The following is a 19,156-nucleotide window of genomic DNA, read 5'->3' as shown; positions in this document are numbered from 1 at the left end:
TCCCTCATGTTTCTTCATCGCATCCCCAGAAATTCAGACCAAATCTGCAGAGCAGTCCAGATGTCCCAATCAATGATTTATATATGTGATGCAAATCACCTCCTTATTTCAGTACCCCTTTCTCACTGCTATGTCAGACTTCCACCAGGATCATCACAACTTTTGAAATGTCTTTATCATATTCTCCTCTTTTCCTCCTATCCACCAAACTCTGTAATCTACATTCAGTCAAACGCTCTTCATAGCCAACACTTCAGAGTCCTGATATCACTTTGGTCATTTGTCTTTGGACCCTCTCTAGTGTTTCCAGATCACAATGACAACTGGTGACCAAATTTGAGTACAATAATCCATGTGTGGCGAGATCAATGCCTTATACAGAGGCTACCCCCCCCCACACACACACACCTCATTCCTACATGTCCATGTACTTTTAATTATAGCAGCAATACGACTTGCAGTCTTTGAAATACTTGCAATGTGCCATCAGAACTATAGTCAACCATCTACCGCCATCCCAAGATCCTGAATCTCATCCACTTCCCATCTCCACCAATACAGCATGTAGCTCTGTATCCCAAAGTGTCACACCTTCCATTTATTTATTTTAAAACTACAACCTCACTTATCTGTCCAAGCTAAACGTTTATTCAGATCTTCCTGTAGAGAATTAATATCAGCAATTTTCCTGGCAATTCTACCTAACTTTGCATCATCAGCAAATATATGAAGATCCCCAGTCAATCTACATGAAATATCATCAACAAATAAGTTAAACAGTAAGGGGCCCCAAGAACAGAACCATGAGGCTACATTTCAAAAAATTATGGAGACAACTACAATGTTATAGAGTAAAACTTTAGTTTAATATAAACCAAAATCAACGCTCGATGTTTTGACCATCATATCAAGGTCATCCTCTGGAGCATACACAATATGTACAGAGAAACAAGCTGCACTACAATCTGCATGGTTTGCTAAAGTTTCTGACCAACTGTTACTACAATTATTGGCCTGACCTCTGCCAAAAAAAAATCTTTACTACATCAAAGCTAGAGTCTTATAATTATTATCTATTAGATTACAAAACTAAGGGTTGGGCTGGAGAGCAACAAGTTTAGATATATATATTAAAAAAAAAAATGTGATTATACATATAAATTTCAACCAACTGGTATGGAATAGTTTGCTAAAGTCCTAAAGTATGCTAGATACTAGTGCGCTGAATATGTGCCATCCAAATTTCTTGGAATTTTTATGCCACCATTATTGTTGAGATTAGGGTTGTTAATCACAATTTCACAGGCTTCTTTAAATTTTCTTTCATACCAGGTTTTTGTATGATGTAAAGAGCAGGTACTTTTCCGATCAGTTTGGTGTAGGGTGTTGAGAGTGTGATCTGAGAGGCCTGCTTCACCAAAATTGTTATATTTAATGTTTTTTTTTTTTTTTTTTTTATGTATAGGGATTGTATGTCCAGTTTCAACAATATAAGGTAAGTTACAGGTGCAGTAGATGCAATATACTCCAGGATGTGCCAATGGGAGGAGAGGATCCTTAGAGGAGTTGAATGTTTCTTAATTTTATAGGTGGTTTAAAAATGGCATTGAGATTATGGGAATTGAGGTGTAGGATTCTATTGATTTTTTCTGATAACCCTTTAATGTATGGGATGGCTATGGTTTTACTCTATTCTATATTCGTTTTTGATGAAGTTTTATGAAGAACTTTATTAATAGTATTTTTAATTATTCTTGTTTAAGAGCTTGTTGATTAGAGCAAATTGTTATAGCTCTGTTTTTAAGGGTGTTAATGACTCCAAATTTTTGCGATTGGTGGTGATGAGTTAGCATGTATATATTGGCCAGTGTGTGTCGGTCTGCGGTAAACCGTGAAGGATAGACTGCCTGAGGGAAGATGTGTGACCAGTGTATCCAGGAATGGGAGAGAGTTCTGATTTTCAATTTCGATAGTAAATTGTATGCATTCATGTTGTTTGTTCAAGTGGCTAAGGTGTAATGTTTTTCGATCATGTGGCCAGATAACGAAAACATTGTCAATGCATCTAAGTCACACTGTAGGTTTTAGAGTAAAGGAATCAAGAGCACTTTGCTCAAAAGCTTCCATATAAAAGTTAGCAATTGGCAGGGATAGTGGTGAGCAATGGCCGTACCTTCTTTTTGCAGGTAAAATTTATTTTGCCACACAAAGTAACCAGAACGTAGTACGTGGACAAAGAGGGCTGTAATGTCGGGCGGAAATTTGTTCCGTAGGAGAAGAATCACGTCACTGATTGGGACATTTGTGAAAAGGGCAGAAATGTCGAAACTAATTAATAAATCATCTTTGTCGAGTGTTATGTTTTTAATTTTTTTTATAAAGTGTTGTGTGTTCTTTATATAGGACGGGGAATGACCTACCAACTCCTTAAGTGTTGACGCTAATTTCTTGGCTAGGTTGTAATTAGGACTGTCTATTCCTTCAACTATTGGCCAAAGTGGAACGTTTTGTTTGTGTACTTTAGGAACACCATATATTCTGGAAGAATGGGCGTAATGGGGTATAAGTTTTTTAACAGTGTCTGACAGCCAAGAAGCGATAGACTTAAGTAATTTCTCAGTTTTTTCTTTATTCTGTTAGTTGGATTATAGTTTACAAGCTGATAGGTGCTGTTATCGGAGACTAGTTGATTCATCTGATGGATGTAAGTTGACAGTCAAGGACGACAGTGGCATTACTTTGTCCAATTTTGTTATAATTATATCTTGATTAGCTTTCAATGACTTGATTGCTGCTTGTTCTATTTTTGTAAGATTGCTATATAAGGTTTTCTTTTTATTCAGAACATTGCTGGTTTCTAATCGAATTTTATCAGCAATATTAATAGGAAGAGACTTAATGCCTCTTTCTATGTGGTATTTAAAATCCAATTTAGTAACAGTTCTAGGTGCTACTGCAAAGTTAAGGCCTTTATCAAGAAGTGCAAGTTGACCATTATTTAAGGTGTGGCTTGATAAGTTGATCACATGACTATTGCTTGCAGGTGGTTGGTCACTCCTTGTCTCACTTGTTCGTTGTTCACTGTTAGAGTTGTTTACCGTAGAAGAGATATCCTAATTGGTTGGATTCGCATGATTGGCATTTAAATCTCGGCGTTGTTTTTAAATTATGAAATTTGGCTTTAAGCTTTTCTTTATTATTTTCTATAATATACTTAGCCGAATTGTCAGTGATTCTTTCAAACACATTCAAAATATCTGGATTCATAAAGCTAGATATTTCGGATTGTAAATTTGAAACCTGATTATGAGTTATTGCTAGATTTTTGCAGGCTGTTTGAATTTTACCTACAAAAAGAAGGTACAGCCATGTAGTACAACCACTATCCCTGCCAATTGCTAACTTTTATATGGAAGCTTTTGAGCAAAGTGCTCTTGATTCCTTTACTCTAGAACCTACAGTGTGGCTTAGATACATTGCTGATCTTTTCGTTATCTGGCCACACGGTCGACAAACATTAAACACATTCCTTAGCCACCTGAACAAACAACATGAACGCATACAATTTACTATCGAAATTAAAAATCAGAACTCACTCCCATTCCTGGATACACTGGTCACACATCTTCCCTCAGGCAGTCTATCCTTCACAGTCTACTGCAAACCGAAACACACTGGCCAATATATATACATGCTAACTCATATCACCACCCATCGCAAAAATTTGGAGTGTCATTAACACCCTTAAAAACAGAGCTATAACAATTTACTCTAATCAACAAGCTCTTAAACTTATTAAACTTAAACATAATCTTAAATAAAAATTATTAGCAACACATTTATAAATAATGGATATGACAAAAATACTATTCTGTCTTCTGGTTTGTACAGGATGAGGGATTCCAAAAAGGGCGAGACTTCAGGATGTCTGAGTTGATGCCCAAGCCATCTGAGTTGTAGTTTTTTTTTACTATACTGACAAGTGGTTCTTACTTAGCCAGATTTAGCAAGCAGAGTTAGTGATGCGGTCCATCCAGGTGTATCCAAGGATCAGTCGGAGACATGTAGTTCCAAAGGAGTTAATTAGATCTGCAGCTTTTTTGGTGTTTATTGTCCAGGTTTGAGAATCATACAAGAAGATGGATCTACTGGTTGCATGGTATAGTCTTAATTTTGTCTTTAATGATACTAATGATGATTTCTAGATGGGACGGAGTTTGTTATGGAAGACTAGAGCCAGCTGTTTACGTTTTCTGATATAATTTTCTGTATTGCTGATTTTCTGTATCTTTTTTCTGTATTGCTGATGTATGATCCAAGGTATTGAAAGTCCTTTACTCTTTCTAAGATTTATTGCTGATATGAAATATAAAGTTTTCACAACCTATTGAGAATACTTTGGACTTTTGGATGTTGATCTGCAGACCAATAAGTTTAGCCTGTGCCTCTAGTAGACTGAGATGTTTTTGCACATTTGTTGGTACTGTATCAATAAGTAGAACATCGTCAGCAAAGCTAAGATCAGTTATTTGCATGGTGTGGGTGGATGTTTTAATGTTAAAACCAAGATCTTCTGTGTTGATGGTCCGGAAGATGTAGTCCAAGCATATTAAAAACAAATAAGGTGCTAGTACATCACCTTGCAGGACTCCTGTTGTCACTGGAAATGATTCAGATGTTTGTTTTAAAGATTACTGTAGCATTGTAATCTTTATAAGGTGCTGAGATTGCTTGTATGAGTTTTGAGGGTAGATCATAGAAGCTGAGTATTTTAAACATTGCTTCTCTATTAATGGAATCAAAGGCTTTTTTGAAGTCTATAAAGGTTAAAATGAGTGGTAAGTTTTTATCATGTGAACCTTCTATGATTCTTCTGATGCAATGTATCTGTTCTATTGTACATCATTTTTTTTTAGAAATCCAGCTTGGTTTTTTCTTAAAAGTGGTGTTAAGTAAGGTTCTATGGAGTATCATCCTATTGTAGATTTTAACTGTGGTTGATAGCAAAGTAACACCTCTGTAGTTATCCATTCTATTTAGACTGACCTTTTTGGGACAATAAGGCCTTGTTTCCAGGTATTATTCTAGCGTTTAAAGCCTGATTTATTATGGCAAGCAGATTGGAATATGTATTATACCCAGCATTTTTGAAAGCTTCTGCTTTAATTCCGTCAATCCCTGGGGACTTTCCTGCTTTGGTTTGATCTAATGCTATTTTTAGTTCCTTTTCAGTGAAGTCATCACAATTTATTGGTAGAGTGGTGGTTAAGTGCGGGTCCGCTAGCTGACCTGAATGTTGGGGATTATCAACATTCAGTAATTCTTGAAAGTAGTTTCTCCATTCTTTCATCAAGTTCGAATTTACTGATAGCTGTCTACCGTTTTTGTCATGTGCGACAATATTTCCACTTCTTTTTGTTTTATGTTAACAGATATAATTTATCATTTGAAAGGTGTTTCTAGTATCCCCAGTTTTAGTATAATTTTCAAGTTCCTCGCAGGATTTATTTATTTGATTTTCTTTGTCTTTGGCCTTGACCTTGTTATTTAAAGTGTCTAGTTTATCTTTATTTATTTCATTCCTGTTTAAGTGGTAGAGTTTCCTTGCTTTATTTCTTTCATCTATATATTTTTAAGTTTCAGGGGTGATCCATTTTTCAAAGTCTTTTTTGCTGCTGTTTCCAAGAATTTTGTTGGATGTTATGTTTATTGCTTCAATGATACCCTCATACTTTTCATTAACTGGATCTTTAAGAATGTTTTTCCATATTGTCTTCTAATGTGCTGTGGAAAGATGCTGCAATTTGTGGGTTATTTAGTTTGTCCCAGTTGTATTGTTTCTTTTCAGGCTTGTTATTTTTATAGGCTTTTAGTGAAAGTTTAATGTGGGCACTGATTATTCTGTGGTCAGAGTTTATAGTTCAACCATGTTATATGCTCAACAGTTCATGATGGATCTGATCCACTTTCTATTGATTAGTATGTGGTCTATTTGGGAATGAGAACCATTTGGATGTTCCCAGGTCCATAGTCTTCCTTTTGGATGGGGAAATTTGGTTTGGATGATTACCATGTTATGGCTGCTGCAGAAGTTCATAAGAGAATGTCCATTGTTATTTGTGGTTTCATGATAAGTGTATTTATCAACGTTTTAGTAGTATTGGCAATGTCATTACCAATTTGAGCATTAAAATTGCCACCAATGAGTGTGACATTGTGAACTGGGATGTTCATGACAGTTTCACAAAGATCTTTATAATAGGTGTCTCTGTCTTCTAGTGGAGCACATTCTGTAGGAGCATATGTGGATATTATTGTCATTTTTTGGTTGGTACTTATGGTTATGAGGAGAATTCTTTCAGATACGTTTTCAATTGATGTTACTTTTTCTGCAAGTTCCTTCTTGAGCATTATTCCAACCCCTCTTTTCTCAGTTCTCCATCTATGTTCTTGTATACATATAATGTCTATGTTGACTTTTTTCTGCTCCTCTTGGAAAAGTACCTGCTCTTTACATCATAAATCTGGTATGAAAGAAAATTTAAAGAAGCCTGTGAAATTCTGATTAACCATCCTAATCTCAACAATAACGGTGGCATAAAAATTCCAAAAATTTGGATGGCACATATTCGACCCACTTAGTATCTAGCATACTTTAGGAAACTATTCCATATCAATTGGCTGAAATTTATATGTATAATCACATATTTATTTTAATATATATATATATATATATTTATTTATTTATTTTATTTTTTTTTTTTTTTCAGAATTCATTTTTACTTGGTTGGAATATTATTCAAAAAACTTTAATGACTGTTACCGAGAGATAAAAAGATGACATGGTTTATTTTAAAAGATACTACTAGTTAACAAGTTTCGTTGAATAGATCAACATCTTCGGGTATCACAATCAATGAAATATATAAAGAATTACAGAGACTTAAAATTGTAATAACAGAACAAGTACAAAAAAGACAGCAGCATGTTTGAAAACAAAATATGAGCTTGAGTTCCAAACAAACGTATACTATGCACTGTCACGAGTGTGCCAATACTGAACAGAGGCAACGTGTGTGTGTGTCAGAGAGATTGAAACTTAGGCTGTTGTTGATATGAGAAGAATCTAGAGAAATTTCTCTAGATTCGACAATCTTTCTTTTGAGCTCATCATAGCACACATGGATGTTAGAAGTTTGAGTCCAGTTCACAATGTGTTGGCGGCGTTCGTCTGAGTTAACTGAAAAGAGAACGTGGCTAGAGAGAGCACTGGCTCTAGTCCTGTTATAGGAGATATCTCTACGGTGTTCTTCCAAACATAGAAGGATGGATTTAGCAGTCTGGCCATAGTATGATTTCTGGAGTGTACAACATAAAATGTTGTACACTCCAGGAAAAAACTTCGTTCAATACTTAGTAAACCTAAAGAGAAAAAAATCTTCCAACTCAGTTTCCTGGAGTGTACAAAATTTTATGTGATTGTGGAAAGCCATACTATGGCCAGACTGCTAAATCCATCCTTCTACATTTGGAAGAACACCGTAGAGATATCTCCTATAATAGGACTAGAGCCAGCGCTCTCTCAAGCCACGTTCTCTTTTCAACTCAGATGAAGGCCGCCAACACATTGTGAACTGGACTCAAACTTCTAACATCCATGTGTGCTATGATGAGCTCGAAAGAAAGATTGTGGAATCTAGAGAAATTTTCTCTAGATTCTTCTCATATCAACAACAGCCTAAGTTTCAATCTCTCTGATGCACACATTGCCTCTGTTCAGTATAGGCGCACTCCGACAGCGCATAGTATACGTTTGTTTGGAACTCAAGCTCGCATTTTGTTTTCAAACATGCTACCGTCTTTTTGTACTTGTTCTGTTATTACAATTTTAAGTCTCTGTAATTCTTTATATATTTCTTTGATTGTGATACCTGAAGATGTTGATCTATTCAACGAAACTAGTAAACTAGTAGTATCTTTTTAAATATATTTGTCATCTTTTAATCTCTCGGTAACAGTCATTACATTTTTTTGTATATATGTAGAAAGGTTTTTACCTTGAGTATATATTATGTTAAAGATACCAAGCAATTTTATAAGCTGTTTTTTAATCCTTTTTTCCAAGTAAGCAAACAGACAAGTAAGTCAAGTTATTTGCAGCTGCACATAGTGCAACACTAGGCAACTCGTGGTAAAGGTGGAGCAGAATCTGATCACTTTCCTTAGAATTTTCCCCTAATGCAAAGCACATTTCTTTGCGGAAATGTATGATGCTATGCATTAAGGTAATGGTCACTACTTATACCGGTTTCGACCTTTATTGAGGTCTCATCAGTGGGAGCCATACCTAAAAAATGCCAAGGGTGAAGTAATACAGAGCTTATAAATATTTTACCTAAACAAGTTGCCATAAGGTGCTTTGACCTCATTAAATAAAAATCTCAGGATGAGAGTAATATGTAAAAAGTTTTTTACCTTGGGTATATATTATGTTAAAGATACCACGCAATTTTATAAGCTAGGTTTTTCAATAAAGGTCGAAACAGGTATGGGTAGAGACCATTACCTTAATGCATAGCGTCATACATTTCCGCAAGGAAATGTGCTTTGCATTAAGGGGAAAATTCTAAGGAAAGTGATCAGAGCTTGCTCCATCTTTACCACGAGTTGCACTATGTGCAGCCACAAACTTGACTTACTTGTCTGTTTGCTTACTTGGGAAAAAGGATTAAAAAACCTAGTTTATAAAATTGCTTGGTATCTTTAACATAATATATACCATAATTTAACATAAAATAATACATACTGTCAATAGGAAGTTAGTAATGATGTAACTTTATCATGTATTACTATCATAATATCCTGTCTGTTCAAAGGTGTCCATATTTGTGACCACGCACCCAGGCTACTAACATGAATGGGATGCAATTTTTATACATCAAAAAGTGTTCTCTTCATGAAGAATTAGTATATTCCATTTAATTTTAGCAATCACGCAAAGCTAGGAAACAATTAAGAGAGTCTTTAACAGGAATAAATACAAAAATGTAATATTAGTGATATTGCTATTCTGTGGATGGGTGTTACATGCCTAACATATGCTGAATATACACCCTAGTAAGTATGCTTGAATTTTGTGGCATTAAGTAAAAATTTTTAAGAGTTGGGCAAATATTTCTTATCTTTATGCATATGCAATTAGGCAACTTTTTTTTTTAATCACCTACAGATCGTTTTATATATACACCTCAACAGCTCACATTCCAATCTTTAGATTTTACATGTATATGAGAATTTGAAAATCTTATATTTATTGTTTTACATATGTAAGTTAGAGATAATTCTCCAAGTTACATATGTAAAACAAACTTGTACATGTCTCACTGAGCAGTGATAATCTGTGTAGTTAGTGGAAATGGTTTGTTCACTAGGCCACCCAAAGAAATAGAATCCTATGTTTGATTCTAGTCACCACTAGAGAAACTTTTTCTAAGGATTTTTTTGCTGGCCTGGTTGGCCAAGTGGTTAGTGTATCCTAGCGAATCCTGCCAAAGGCATGGAATTTGTGATTGTCTGTGGGAATACTGGTGGTGGGCAGTAGATGGCATTGGTTTAGTTGCGGTTCATTGTATTCAGTGGATCAAGTGCTGGATATTCAGGAGCTGGAGACAGATATTCTTTCTTCCACTCCAATATGAATACACTTCATAATGTTTGTTATATTACATCATTTTGAGTGTAATATAACATGTCCATTTGCTGTGTGTTTACTTTGATGTGCAAGAATATTCATTAGAATATATAAATTTTATATATGAAACAATGTATTTTTGCCATAATGTCATTTAAATATATAATCAGTTCATTATTTATTCCTTCTTTTAATAATTTTCAATAACAAGTTGAATTTTTTTTTTGGAAAGCCTCTATCTCAATGAGATTTACAAATTCCCCTCTGAGGAACAGTTACATTTTCTTATTATTAACTAAACATCTCTATTGAGTCTCATGAATCACAGTGTGAGGCACACACTATCCCTTTACACAACATCCATCACACCTCTCTTTAAACTCATTCAATGACAAAGCACTAATTCACAATCTTCCAAGCACGAAACCACTGCACTCTGGTTCTTCTTCTTCTCTCTTCCATCATCTATGTAGATGATGATGAGGTCAAATGAACTCTTTCCACTTCTGTCTATCCAGTTTGGTGTCGCTTGTTGTTTGGTTTTCAGATCCTCTTTTATTTTGTCTATCCATCTAATTCTGGGCCGCCCTTTGGATCTTTTACTTTCCATCGTTGTATACAGGGCTTAAGTTGGTAATATTGGCCAAGTGGTTAGCATATCCACTCTCCAGCCAAAAGGCTGTGGGTTCGAATCCTGCCAAGGGCATGGAATTTTTGATTGTCTGTGGAAATACTGGTGGTGGGTGATAGATGGCATTGGTGTAGTTGCAGTTCATTGTATTCAGTGAATTTTGACATTTGAGTGAAAGATTGACGAGGCCAGGAATTTGGGAGTGTTGGTGGATAGGGAGTTGAAGTTTAGGAGGGCACATCGCAAAAGTGGCTAAATCAGCTCATCAAATCACTTGGTTGCTGAGAAATACTTTGATGAGCAGAGACAAACAGGTTATTGTTCCTCTGTATCGAGCCTTGATAAGACCCCACCTAGACTATTGTGCCCAAATTTGGGTGCCAGGGTTTCTTCTTGATGGGGAGAAGGTGGAGAAGATCCAGAGATGAGTGACCAAGATGATAGCAGGTCTATGGAATGAACCTTATGAGAACAGGTTGAAGATTTGTGCGTTGCGGAAATTGGTTGATAGGCAGAAAAGGGGTGATATGATTGAGACATTCAAATTACTGAAGGGGTTTCTATAAAATTAATTCAAAAGATATTTTTGAGAATAGGACTGGTGGTGGGAGGACTAGGGGGCCATCCATGGAAGCTGGGCAAGAGTGTGGTTAGCAAGGGTGTTAGAGCTAGGTTTTTTACTTGGAGAGTGGTGAATGAGTGGAATAAGCTGCCAAAGTCTGATGTGAGTGCCATGACTGTAAATGAGTTCAAGGCGAAGTATGATAGATACTGTGTGAATGTTGAATAGTTGTTCTTGACATGATGTTAGGGCCTCCCTCGATGAGTCTAAGGACTCCTTGGAGTTGCCCGTACTACTACTACTAATAATAATCTTTCTGTTCCCAATCTGGTCACATGGTCAAACCATTGCAGTCTTCTTTCTTGGATTTTGTCTATTATTGTTATTTCTTGTTTTAGTCATTTCTTTATGTCTTCATTTCTTAGTTTATCCAACAGAGATACTCCAAGTAATCTTCTTAGCCAACCCATTTCAGTAGTTAATATTTTTTTCTCTTCACCTTTTTCGAGATTCCAGCATTCACTTCCATACAGAAGTATTGGGAGGACCATTGTCTCATAGATTCTTACTTTTGTTACTTGTTTGATGTCTCTTGACTTCCATATTTATTTTATTTTATTTTTTATTTATTTTTTTGATGTTTATATTCTGGTTACTCTATTGTAAAAGGTAACCAGATTACTAAAATAACAGCACCTTTAACAAATCCATGCTGGCCTAGATAAATAATATTACCCTCATCTGCCCAATGCTGTATAAAAGTTCTTACCAAATTCTCCAAAATCTTAACAACTGCAGAATAAATACAAACATGCCTATAATTTGATATCTCCATTCCACCACCACTCTTATGCAACAGTACTATCCTATCCTCCTTCCACTGTCCAGCAACCTGCCCCATTGCAAGACTCTCAATAAAACAGCCAAGTTAATAGCATGATCAGTTCCATAGCACATCCCCTTAAGACACATGGCAAAATTCCATCTGGTGCCCCATTATTGACATTTAGCGTACTTACTCAGTATTCAGAATACATCCTCTTCATTCACTTCTAACACTTCACCAGTCATTATCCTTCTAGGAATAAAGCCTGTAATACCAATGCAGATGTATGTCATCTGTGTGTTCAGGTGATAGTCCATTTGCTGTGTGTTCACTTTGATGTGCAAGAACATTCATTAGAATAGATAAATGTCATGTATAAAACAATGTACTACATTGCTTCATGAGTGTCTGAGGGAAGTAATGGCTGACTGCATACCTAGAGGCAGGAGAGTAAATCAAGTGGAAGTTAAATGGATGAATAATACCACTGAGCTGGAGGTGGGGGAAAAAAAAATTAAACAATTGTGGAGGGAATTTCAGGAGAAAGATGACCTGCAGGAACACAAACAGTACAAGCAACAGGCCAGAAGGGTAACTAGTATGGTAAAAAAAGCAAAAGCAGATTATAAAAGGAAGTTAGCAATGCAGGCTAAAGAGAATCCCAAACAGTTCTTTTGATATGCTGCAAGTAAAAAAAAAAAAAACTGTATATGGCAGAATGATTTTAAGGAATGCTGATGGTAGGAAGGTAACTGAATCAGTCGAAATAGTAGAATTACTAAGTGAACACTTTGCAAAAGTATATCATCCAGGCAGTGGTATACTAGCTCAAGTCTTATGTGAAGCAGCAAAGGAATTGTCAGTGCCCGTGAACAGATTGTTTAATCTAAGTCTTAGCTCTGGGTTAGTCCTGATGAGATGAAAAGGGGGGAAAATACTGCATAAAGAAGCCTCCAAGACTGCTGTTGCAAATTACGACTGATCAGTATATCAGGAGTCGTTGTCAAAGCATTGGAGAAGTTGGTCAAGAGCAAAATTCAGGAATGGATAGATGGAAACGAGATACTGTATGGGGGCAGCATGATTTTGTGAAAGATAGATCATGCCTCAGTAACTTGCTCATGCTTTATAATACAGTGACAGCTAAATTGGATAAAGGTAATGGGTTTACAGTTTATTTATTTATTTGTATGGAGTTCCCTCTCTTTCCTCCCCCATCCCTATTGGGGCGAGTTGAGCCCCCTCATGGGGGGTTAAGTATTTATGGCTGTAGATCCGAGTGGGTTCACGGGGGCCGGTTTGCCTGCTTGCGGGATGAAAACCCCAGATAAACTGGAGGGGAAACCCTGCTGTACACGCCCAAGACTGGCTAACTTGGCTATGGCTGAGGAAGATCCTTAAGCTCTTCATGTCGGCGACGGGAATTGAACCTAGGACACTCCTTCCCCAGGCATATGGTTGCGAAGCGCAAAGCCACTAGGCTAACCACGCGGACATGGGTTTACAGTAATACTGCTGAACTTTGCAAAGTCCTTTGACAGGATACCACATAGAATTCTAATCAGTAAACTGCAGCACATGGGATTGGATATAGAGTTGGTGAGATGGATAAGAGAGTGGTTGATGGAGAGATATCAGAGAGTAGTTTATTCAGGAGTAGAGTCCAAAAGAAGGCCTGTGAATAGTGGTGCACCACAGGGCTCTGTTCTTGGACGACTGCTATTTAATTTGTTTGGCTATGGCTTTGCTTGGCTATGGCTGAGGAAGATCCTTAAGCTCTTCATGTCGGCGACGGGAATTGAACCTAGGACACTCCTTCCCCAGGCATATGGTTGCGAAGCGCAAAGCCACTAGGCTAACCACGCGGACATGGGTTTACAGTAATACTGCTGAACTTTGCAAAGTCCTTTGACAGGATACCACATAGAATTCTAATCAGTAAACTGCAGCACATGGGATTGGATATAGGGTTGGTGAGATGGATAAGAGAGTGGTTGATGGAGAGATATCAGAGAGTAGTTTATTCAGGAGTAGAGTCCAAAAGAAGGCCTGTGAATAGTGGTGCACCACAGGGCTCTGTTCTTGGACCACTGCTATTTAATTTGTTTATTAATGATATAGGAAAGGATATGAGAAGAACTGTTCAGTTATTTGCCAATGATCCAGAGTTGGGTAAAGCAATAGTGAATACACATGATGTCAAAATTTTGCAGGATGATTTAGATAGACTGGCAGTCTGGGCAAAGGAGAATGGATATCAGTTAATTTGGTAAAGTGTAAGGTTATGCATTTTAGGGTGAAAAGATTATGAGCAGTATACCACATTGGTGGAACCATACTGCAGGAAATTGATGAAGCCAGAGACTTCAGAGTGTTAGTGAACAGGGAGTTAAAAGTTTAGAGGGCACTTAGCAAAAGTGACTAAATCAGCTCATCAGATCACTTGGTTACTGAAGAATACTTTGACGAGCAGAGACTAGCAGGTTATTGTTTATTGAGCCTTGAGCCATGTTGACTACTGTGTGCAGATCTGGGTGTTAGGGTTTCTTGGTGATGAGGAGAAGATAGAGAGGATCCAGAGGAGAGTGACCAAGATGGTAGCTGGTTTATGGAATGTATCTTACAAGAACAAGTTGAAGATTTGTGGGTTACAGAAACTGGTTCATAAGCGAAAAGGGGGTGATAGGATTGAGACATTCAAATTACTGAGGGGTTTTTACAAGAAATTTTTCACAACAGCGTAGTGGTGGGAGAACTAGGAGCCATCCATGGAAACTGAGCAAGAGTGTTAGAATTAGGTTTTTTACTTGGAGAGTGATGAATGAGTGGAATAAGTTGCCAGAGTCTGTTGTGGATGCCATGACTGTAAATGAGTTCCAAGCAAAGTATGATAGATACTGTGTGAATGCTGAATAGTTCTTGACATGATGTTTAGGGCCTCTCTCAATGAGTAAGGACTCCTTGGAGTTGCCCGTAATAATAATAATACATAGCCTTTATGATCTTGAAGTATGATTTAGTTATATTTCATTAATATTTTATTAATTCTGAGAGAAGGTAATCAACACCTGGTGCCCTGTTAGAAGATTGTTTGACACCCATTCAAATTCAGTTTGTAATATAGCTGGGCCAATTTCTTCTGCATCAAGCCTTATTTCATTTTCTATGACCTTGCTGTCTATATGTTTTCCTTTATAGAGTTCTTCTAGATACTTCCATCTTTCAGAAATTTCTTCCGTTTTCTTCTGTTGTCAGTAATAGTGTAGTCACTAGTGACCAGATCAAGATCAAGATAAGATAAGGAATCGTGACGTCATTGTGGACGTGATGTCATGAGATTGGAATGTTTGGAATTTCCCTGGTGGCATATGTGTGAGTGACGTGAGTACTTGTAATTTGGTTCGCGTATGGAATTATGGGTGATGGTAGAGATAAGGATTCGTGTTGTGATTGCTGGGACACTTTGAACCAGATGAAGATCAAGATAAGATAAGGGATCGTGATGTGAATGTTTGTTGTTATCAGATGAAGATAAGTGACGTCATTTGTTATTTGTAAATAAGTAACGTCATTTGTTAGTTGTAAATAAGTGACGTTGTTGTTTTGAATGGAAAAGGGAGATATATTAGAGATAAGGAATCGTGTCGTGATTGGTGGGACACTTTTGACCAGATCAAGATCAAGATAAGATAAGTATCATGACGTGAATGTTTGTTGTTATCAGATGAAGATAAGTGACGTCATTTGTTAGTTGTAAATAAGTGACGTTGTTGATTTGAATGGAAAAGGGATATATATTAGTGTATAAGGAATAATCGTGTCGTGATTAGTAGAACACTTCTGACATGTCAAGATAAGATAAGGAATCGTGACGTGAATGTTTGTTGCTATCAGATGAAGAAAAGTGACATCATTTGTTATTTGTAAATAAGTGAGTGGGTGATATTTAGAGATAAGAATCGGGTTATGTGTTTAGAAATTTCTGGGGAACATATGTCTCTCTGTGATATCACATGGCGTTTTGGTTTGGCTATGGAATTGTGGGTGATGTTTTTGAGATAAGATATCTTGGAATTTTCCCAGGGTGACACACATCTGTCATTGTCGTCATGTTTTGTTTGGTTGTCTATAGATGGGTGTACTAATTTCCAATAGATTATGGGGTATTTCTTTCCTGTTAAAGGGTGGGAATTCTTAGAGTAGAGTAGAGTCTAGTGGTGGCTCTGTTTTTCGAGCTTTTCTGAATAATTTAATTATATGCTGGTGTCCCTCAAACACACATACACATGCACATTAGACAAGAAAAGTCGCTAATGTATCCAGGTTGATACTCTAATATGTACCCTATGATTATTCTTATGAAAAAAATAATAATAATATTCAGTGTTAGAATTACCAAAACATACGAGCAGTGATTATTGAAATTACAATTATCAACTGTTATGTTCAACTTAAAAAAAAAAAATTAACTTACATTTCTCTCCAGAATGGGAACATCTTAGTACTATCTAGGTTTTCTGAATATTCCAAATTGATTTTTAACATATATTCACAGAACACAAACACAAATCTGAAAATGCAGTTCACTTTTTCATTATAGGTTACTGTGGCTAACATATATTCACACCACAAAAACACACAAAACATAGGAGTTGAAAGATATTTCTGTAAATAACCAGAAAAGCTAGTTGGCTACTTAATTTAGATTACTATCCAATTGTTCTGTGTATTAATTCTTTCCCACAGTTGCTCATGCTATGATTTCCCAAGCTTAGTGGGAAAGTCTATGCGCCGTTTAGTTTAGGGTAAGTGTTACTTCCGGTTTCGAATTCTGAATGCTGTTAGAGTATGGAATTCTGACAAATGAAATTATTTTTATTATTATTTTTTTTTTCATAATGATTGGTTATTTTCTGTATTTTACTTTTAAAATTCATCTAACAGATAAGCTTAGGTGTTGATGGTTACTCATGACTTATTTTTCACGGTATTAACAACACCACAAACACTTTTATCAACAAAGATGTTTTATTAACGCTTATATTTCGCTGATTTTCAACTCAGCATCATCAGAGCACAACACACTTGTAAATGCGACAGTGAGTGAGTGAAACAATATAATTGCAAAAGACATCACAATGTACGTGCCTTCTAAAATAATAATCGGTTTCCATCCTTTTAGATCTAGGTGAAGAGTTTTGTCTTGTGGATGGAAACCGATTATTATTTTAGAAGACACATACATTGTGATGTATTTATCCAGGACCACTTGGGAAAAGTTATGCAGGAAGTGGTCTGATATCCTCTGCTACTTGCAAAGGAGAGTTGACTACGAAATGGACCTCGGTGAGTGTTATATTCTGAAATGCCAAGATGGGGAATTAATACTTGATGATGTTGTGAAGAAGCTGAGAGATTTTCAGCAAAAATGTATGACATTGATAATCATTTACTATTTTTGGAAACTGAATTACCATCTATTCATATAATGGGGAAAATTATCGCTAATCATTTAAATTCATCAATGGTAAAATTAGACTTTCAAGATTTTATCCAATTCGATAAAGATTCTTTATTTTGGGACATTTACGAACATTTTACAAAAATTGTTTGTGTATATTTCCTGACAAAAGAATACAAAGAATGTTTAGGGAGGCATGGTGTCATTTCCAGACTGACACAATATCAAATGTATGGAAGTGTGGTTACCATGGAATCTTATTTAAAAACTCTTTTGCATGACCAGCTATTCTGATGTAATATAACCAAGAAACAGTGAGTAACAAAAATTTTAATCATTGAACTCTTTGGAAAATGTTAAGAGTGTAAACTAAATCTTGTGAAATATTTTTAGGTAATTACATGTTTCAAATTTTTCTCAGTTAATATACTTGTAAATAGTATTTCAGCAAAATAAAATATACAATTGTAAGCTTAAATGAACAAAGATGTGTGGTTTTGTTTTTCCACAGTGAATTTTTTACTCAGTTATTCTGATTAGAACTTGATATTTAAATCCACAACGTTATATCTTAATGCAATTCTGTTTAATTATTTTTAAAAATATCACAACTGTGAAATTAATGCCAGGAACGAGAAAAAAAAAGTGTTGAAAACTGAAATCTATGTATTGATTATTTTAGAAATTATCTAATGCTACCTATTGTCATTATTTGAGTTATATGAAAACAATTCGTTCACACAATCGAAAATCCCAACTGTTAGAATTTAGAACAGATAATTAACCCAAAACGTGGGTTAATTATTTTTTCTATACCAAATATTTTTTTCTATACCAAACTTTTAAAGTTTGGTATAGAAAAATTATTTGTACTCTACAGATAACACATATACAAATTTTACCTTTCCCCACACAAAGTAAGATAAAAACACACCAACAGTATATCCAGCAGCATGTGAAAACATCTTGAGTCATCTGTGCAAAAGGTTCATTTTTGAAGGAACAGTCAGGGTAGGGCATGGTAAGTGTAAACAGTACTATAAGAAAATACGATAGAGTTGAGTGACTTTGGACTTAAGGTAATCGTTCATCCACTGCACCTGCTGTTTTGTGTTGTGGTGTTTTGTGTCTGGTAATGTAAAAATAATGGGTGAGCCACAAATTCTTTGAAAATTTCTAATTCTTTAGAATTTTGTAACAGAAAGTTACCATAAAATATACAATCAGAGCTAATAATCAGTGAAATAATAATAAATAACTATTTATTTGTGGTGCCATATGAAGTAATCTAAGAAGAAGAAGAATGAAGGAAAACGATTATGAAAAATCGACAGTGGGTGAAAAATACGAATTTTCAGTTATCATTAGGATAATTGATTGCCAATTTCTTTTGAATAACAGTTCAAATTTATTTCCTAAAGAAATCTGTATTTCTTTAGGAAATAAATGATCGTTCATCCACTGCAGGTGCTGTTTTATGTTGTGGTGTTTTGTGTTTGGTAATGTAAAAATAATGGGTGAGCCACAAATTCTTTGAAAGATTCATTGTGAAAAGTTCTAATTCTTTAGAATTTTGTAACAGAAAGTAACCATAAAATATACGATCAGAGCTAATAATCAGTGAAATAATAATAATAAATAACTATTTATTTGTGGTGCCATAAAGTAATCTAAGAAGAAGAATGAATGAAAACGATTATGAAAAAATCGACAGTGGGTGAAAAATACGAATTTTCAGATATCATTGGGATAATTGATTGCCAATTTCTTTTGAATAAGAGTTCAAATTTATTTCCTAAAGAAATTTTTATTTCTGATGGAATTATTGTAAGATATGCATTGACAAAATCACCTTCTAGTTGGAAAGAATTACCTGAAGGAGTTAAAAAAACAGAATTTTTGGTTAATAAAATATAACCATCAGCTGAAGTGGGGAATTGGTTCACTATCTCTGGACAAACTAAGAAATTGGATGATAGAATCAA

General features: G+C 35.6%; 1 protein-coding gene across 1 annotated transcript in view; it reads right to left on the bottom strand.

The window, feature by feature from the left end:
• The window catches only part of LOC150104804 (progesterone-induced-blocking factor 1-like), a 363,656-nt gene that overhangs the window by 328,618 nt on the left and 15,882 nt on the right, over positions 1-19,156 (bottom strand). The gene's annotated exons all lie outside the window — the stretch shown is intronic.

Source organism: Typopeltis vanoorti, chromosome 7, assembly GCF_054136105.1.
Source record: "Typopeltis vanoorti isolate ZY-2024b chromosome 7, IOZ_Tvanoo_1.0, whole genome shotgun sequence".
NCBI lineage: Eukaryota > Metazoa > Arthropoda > Arachnida > Uropygi > Thelyphonidae > Typopeltis > Typopeltis vanoorti.
The sequence above is the reverse complement of the archived record's forward strand: the minus strand, read 5'-3'. Positions and strand labels throughout refer to the sequence as shown.